The sequence below is a fragment of the Etheostoma cragini genome, chromosome 6 (genome assembly GCF_013103735.1).
Source record: "Etheostoma cragini isolate CJK2018 chromosome 6, CSU_Ecrag_1.0, whole genome shotgun sequence".
NCBI classification, from domain to species: Eukaryota; Metazoa; Chordata; class Actinopteri; order Perciformes; family Percidae; genus Etheostoma; species Etheostoma cragini.
The window spans coordinates 775,904-781,878 of record NC_048412.1 but is presented as its reverse complement, the minus strand read 5'-3'; the positions used below and the strand labels follow the sequence as shown (position 1 = coordinate 781,878).

Sequence of the window (5,975 nt, the reverse complement as noted above, 5' to 3'; positions counted from 1 at the left end):
AGTTATCCTGGATGAATTTAGCTTTGACTCAGTTGCACGAAACCAGGTTGAATTAAACCCAGCCAAGTAACCATGGAGATGTATTCTTTGCAGCTAGCCTGGTCCAGAGCAGGCTAACAGCCAGGCTAAGATTAATCCTGGAGTCTCATTTGTTAAATCAGCTGCCGCTCTGATCCCAAATAAACATGTTATTCTGTTGTCTTCTGCATGTGTTCTGCTTTATTTTTATTAACACGCATTACTTGTCACTATTGTTGTTTGATTTGAACCCTACTATAGCAGTTGTTTAGAGGGTTAGAAATGGTTGCACTGGCACCCAGATGCGGAGTGGCAATCGGGAGAGTTGGGACTTTTCCCGGTGGGCCAGTAGTGTGTCGAGGCCGCCTGGCGTGCAGCTGTAGCCCGGTGGCCGCTGCCTGCCGGCAGACATGTGCATCGCATCAGTGTCCACTATCTCTGTAAAAGTAGAGATCAGCAGCGCGGTGTCTGTGGTCTGTACAGCTTCAGGTTTATACAGGACGCTGCAGAGATTAAGTGGGAAAATGTAGGAGCAGGAAGACACAGGAAGTAAACCTAACAGCACGACTTCAAAATAAAACATTGTACAAATACATTAAGAATTAGACATAGCTTATAGAGATTTGTGCATATGGTTTTATAACATGTTCTCGTGCTGTGAAATTGGGTTAATTTCAATAAGGTTTTGAAATTGAGCCTAGTCATTAGGGTAGATTTCCCCCGGAACATTTATTCCCTCTGCTCACTTTTAAGGCAAAGTGGACTATATAATACATTTTATTTATATTGTGCTTTACATGGTGGGCTACTCAAAGACACTTTACGGGAAAACCAGCAAATTTATCACATAAAAACAGAAACATAAAACTAGCATATTTAAAGCAATTAAAACAAAGTGTAGCCTACAACCTTGTTAAAAAAAAAAAAAGTGGAGCAACGAGTAGGCTAAGTAGATATTTTTACATCCTTATGCATTTAGTCGGTCCACTATAGTCTGTTGGCCTTTTTCTCTCTGTTTGAGCCGTTTTTCCCTTTCTGCATAGTATATTCTTCCCCTCCTCGTTACTTTCCATATTCTATGCTTCAATTCCTCGTTTCCATTAGAAACTCACTGCTCATTGTGTGAAACATATGACACATGCGTCTTCTCCGTCTCTGCATCAGTAAATCTGTGATCGATTATGTGGTCTATTTGAGAAAGATGTGAACGTACACTTATCCCAGCTATCTACACCTTGCTGGACATAGCTCCACCTGTTCATCCTGGTTATCTACACCTGGCTGGACATGGCTCCACCTGTTCATCCTGGTTATCTACACCTGGCTGGACATAGCTTCACCTGTTCATCCTGGTTATCTACACCTGGTTTGATATGCTTCACCTGTTAATCCTGGTTATCTACACCCGGCTGGACATAGCTTCACCTTTTCAGCCTGGCTTGGCAACCGTGCAACCAGGATGTGAGGGGGCACTAAGAGAAAGAGAGACAGAGGAAATAAGACAGGGTGCGAGACAAAGATAAAACACAAAGACAAACAAGAGACCGGGGGAGTAAGACAAGGAGCGAGATTGGGAGCGAGACGGAGCGCAAACGAGGGAGAAAACAACGAGAGGGCGAGCGAGAAAACGTGGGAGGACGCGAAGGAGGGGGCGAGAGGGACAGAGAGAGAGGCAGAGAGCAAGACAGACAGAGCGTTAGGGACACAGGGAGAGACAGAGAAACAAGAGGGACTGCGAAGGAGCATGAAGGAACCCGAGCGAACACAAGGGGTCGCGAGGGAACATGAGGGGGCGCAAGGGAACACGAAGGAGCCCAAGGGAGCGAAAAGGAGAGCGAAGCAGCGCATTAGAGCACAAAGAAGGGCAAACAACGGAGAAGCCCAAGAGGGAACTAGCGAGGGAGCAAAAGAGAAAAAACAAGAGTAGGAAGCGAGTTGACGAGAGAGAGACTACGAAAGAGGAGACGGGAGAGAGACAACAAAAGAGGAGACGGGAGAGACCACGAAATAGGAGACGGGAGAGACCACGAAAGAGGAGGAGACGAAAGAGGAGACAAAGGAGGCGAGGAGGCGAAAGAGGCGAGGAGACAAAAGAGGCTAGGAGATGAGATGAAGTAGGACAGATGATGAGACTAAGGAAGCGACAAGAGAGACGGCAAAAGAGCTGATGAGACAACAGAGGAGGGGTGATGCGAAGAAAGAGGCGATGAGAAAGGCAACGAGAGACCAAGAGAGAGAGGCGACGGGAACGAGACTAAACGAAAGGGGAGAGATGCCCAGAAAAAAGAGAGGAGCTGAGTTGAAATGATGAGACGAAAGAGGAGGGAAGACGAACGAGAGAGAGAGAGAGACGAGGGCAGTGATGAAACTGGAGGAGAGGTGACTAGATAAAAAGAAGAGAGGAGACGGGAAGGGAAGCAAGATGAGAAATGGACATGAAAAGAGGGCGCATAAAGAAAGCTTGAGGGAAGATACAGGGACAGGGCACAGGGAAAGGACGCCGGGACAGGGCATAAGGAAAGGGGGCCTGGAAAGGGCACAAGGAAAAGACGCGAAAGAGGACAGGCGGAATACCTATGAGAGCGCGGGGGGAACAGAGAGCAAAGGGTTCACGGGACAGGGTAGACTTTAACAAAGACGGGGAGGACAGGACAGGCTCAAACATAGACGGGACAGGTCTGGTGACAGGTGGAACAGACTTGGAGACCAACGAGACGGCCCCGGAACAGACTTGGACGAGACGTGCTTTAAACAGACGAGACAGACAGGGCAGGCTTACACACAGACAGGGCTGGCCTAGGGGCAGACTTGGAAGAGACAGGCTTTGTTACAGGTGGGAGGGATTTAGACACCAACAGGGCGGATGTAGGCAGGACAGGCTTAGAGACAGACGCAGATGGGACAGTTGTGGACAAGATGAACGTAGAGACAGACGGGACAAGTTTGGACGCTGACGGGATGGATCTAGACAGAACCGACTCAGAGACAAACGGAACAGACAATGACGGGACAGGCTTGGATGGAACAAAAGTTGAAACAGAAAAGACGGTCTCGGACATGGATGGGACGGACTTACACTCATTTAAATTCATTTTGAGCATTATTCCGATTTTTTGCCACAAGGGGGCATTGCCTCCCAGTGAGAGGCATTGTGGATTTCTTAAGTCTGGCAGCCACAAGAGAAGGAAACATAATACCTGTCTCCGGTCTTATTATTTTTCTGTTCTTTCAAGATTAGTGGCTAGAAAAAACACACATGTGCGGTCAAAATAATGTCAGTACAATGTATATGTGAAGGCTTTCCTGTCTTTTATCCAGGAAGTAGATTGTAGTTAGTACTTATATATATATATGTATATATATGTATATGTATATATATATGTGAGGAAAATAAGTATTTGAACCCTGCTGTTTTGCAAGTTCTTCCACTTAGAAATCATGGAGGGTCTGAAATTGTCATCGTAGGTGCATGTCCACTGCGAGAGACATAATCTAAAAAAGAAAATCCAGAAATCACAATGTATGATTTTTTAACTATTTATTTGTATGATACAGATGCAAATAAGTATTTGAACACCTGAGAAACTAAATGTTAATATTTTGTACAGTAGTCTTTGTTTGCAGTTCCAGAGGTCCAACGTTTCCTGTAGTTTTTCACCAGGTTTGCACACACTGCAGAAGGGATTTTGGTCCACTCCCCCACACAGATCTTCTCTAGATCAGTCAGGTTTCTGGGCTGTCGCTGAGAAACACGGAGTTTGGCTCATTGTCATGTTGGAAGACCCAGCCTCAACCCATCTTCAATGCTTTAACTGAGGGAAGGAGATTGTTCCCCAAAATCTCCCAATAAATGGCCCCAGTCATCCTCTCCATAATACAGTGCAGTCGCCCTGTTCCATGTGCAGAAAACCAGCCCCAAAGCATGATGCTACCCCCCCTCCATGCTTCACAGTAGGGATGGTGATCTTGGGATGATACTCATCATTCTTCTTTCTCCAAACACGGTTTGTGGAATTATGACCAAAAAGTTCTATTTTGGTCTCATCTGAACACATGGCTTCCTCCCATGACTCCTCTGGATCATCCAAATGGTCATTGGCTAACTTAAGACGGGCCTTGACATGTGCTGGTTTAAGCAGGGGAACCTTCCGGGCCATGCAGGATTTCAAACCATGATGTCTCAGTGTATTACCAACAGTAACCTTGGAAACGGTAGTCCCAGCTCTTTTCAGGTTATTGACCAGCTCCTCCCATGTGGTTCTTGACTGATTTCTTACCTTTCTTAGGATCATTGAGACCCCACGAGGTGAGATCTTGCATGAAGCCCCAGTCCGAGGGAGATTGACAGTCATGTTTAGATTGCTCCAACAGGGGACCTTTTTTTTTCCCCGTAGCCCTTTCCAGCCTTGTGGAGGGGTACAATTTAGTCTCTAGTGTCTTTGGACAGCTCTTTGGTCTTGGCCATGTTAGTAGTTGTATGCTTACTGATTGTATGGGGTGGACACGTGTTTTTATGCAGCTAACAATCTCAAACAGGTGCATCTAATTTAATTCAGTTCATTTTTATTTATAGTATCAATTCATAACAAGAGTTATCTCAAGACACTTTACAGATAGAGTAGGTCTAGAACACACTCCAGAATTTACAAGGAGCAAACAGTTCTAGTAGTTTTCTCCAGAGCAAGCAACAGTGCATTTCCACTCTTTATTTTAACCCCAACCGGCCCGTCAGACACCGCCTACCAAGAGCCTGGGTCTGTCCCAGGTTTCTGCCTTAAAGGAAGTTTTTCCTCGCCACTGTCACACTGTTGCTTGCTCTGGAGGAGACTACTAGAACTGTTGGGTCCTTGTAAATTCTGGAGTGTTTTCTAGACCTACTCTATCTATAAAGTGTCTCAAGATAACTCTTGTTATGAATTGATATTATAAATAAAATTGAATTGAATGAATATCTGACAATCCTAAGTGACCTCGTGAAAATCCAATAAAAATACTACACACAAAAAATGTTTTGCAAATTTAGTTTGCAAGTACATTTTTTGCAGTTGGTTATAAATGGACATACAGCACATATTGGACAAATAATCAAAGGCAGCAAGATATTTTAATACACACTCCAACAGGAACCTTATACATTATCCAGTCAAATATTTACATAAAAAAATAAAGTTTGGTTAAACAACAATGACTAGAGTGTAATTTTACATATGTTCTATACATTATACAGTCAAATATTTGTCCTTAGTGTACGCCATGATATTTATACATTAAAGCTGACCATTAATTGACTTTAAACATGTTTTAATGTTTAAAATTTGACAGGAACCTGACAACTTTTCTCTCCACGGGTCAGCAAATGTTCAATCAACAGGGGTCGCTGTGGTTATTAATTACCACACTACACACCACTCACAAGGCGTACAATCGTGTTTGAGGGCAACCCTTGTTTCACCAGTACATCTTTAATCTGGAGAAGAAAAGGAAACAATGGTGCTGTGACATGTATATTACAATCATCAGATGCTTATGTTCTGTCTAAAGTTGGAGAATTATTATATTATGTGTACTTCTAAATCATCAGAAGTGAAGCTGACTTTCAAATGTCACACATTCATATCTAACCTTGATTATCAATGTATATATTACAAATAACGTAGCACCACTAACATGATTAAATCTGGAACTAGCCCCAGCTGGGGCAGTTATGTAATGCCTTGAAATGCTTTGATTTGTAATATAATAAGAAGAGTCTGACCTGTTGTAACACAGTACTCCTGATGTTGACTTCAGACAGTGGAGATGGAGAGGAAACCTTCATCCTCAAAATAACAACTAGAAACACAGAAAACATTACAAATCAGACAACAATGGAAAACTGAATAATACAGAGTCTAAGACGAGGTCTTCCATTTTCTGGTAGCTCAAAATCCATTGTTCATACTTAGCTATGTATAGAG

The 5,975-nt window shown here is 43.6% G+C and overlaps 1 long non-coding RNA gene across 1 annotated transcript; it reads right to left on the bottom strand.

The window, feature by feature from the left end:
* Positions 1–5,040: 5,040 nt before the first annotated feature.
* LOC117946774 lies at positions 5,041–5,850 on the bottom strand. Its single transcript, XR_004657099.1, has 2 exons — positions 5,774–5,850; positions 5,041–5,485 (listed from the first exon to the last, which is right to left on the bottom strand). It is a non-coding gene; the product is annotated as an uncharacterized LOC117946774 (long non-coding RNA).
* Positions 5,851–5,975: the final 125 nt, after the last annotated feature.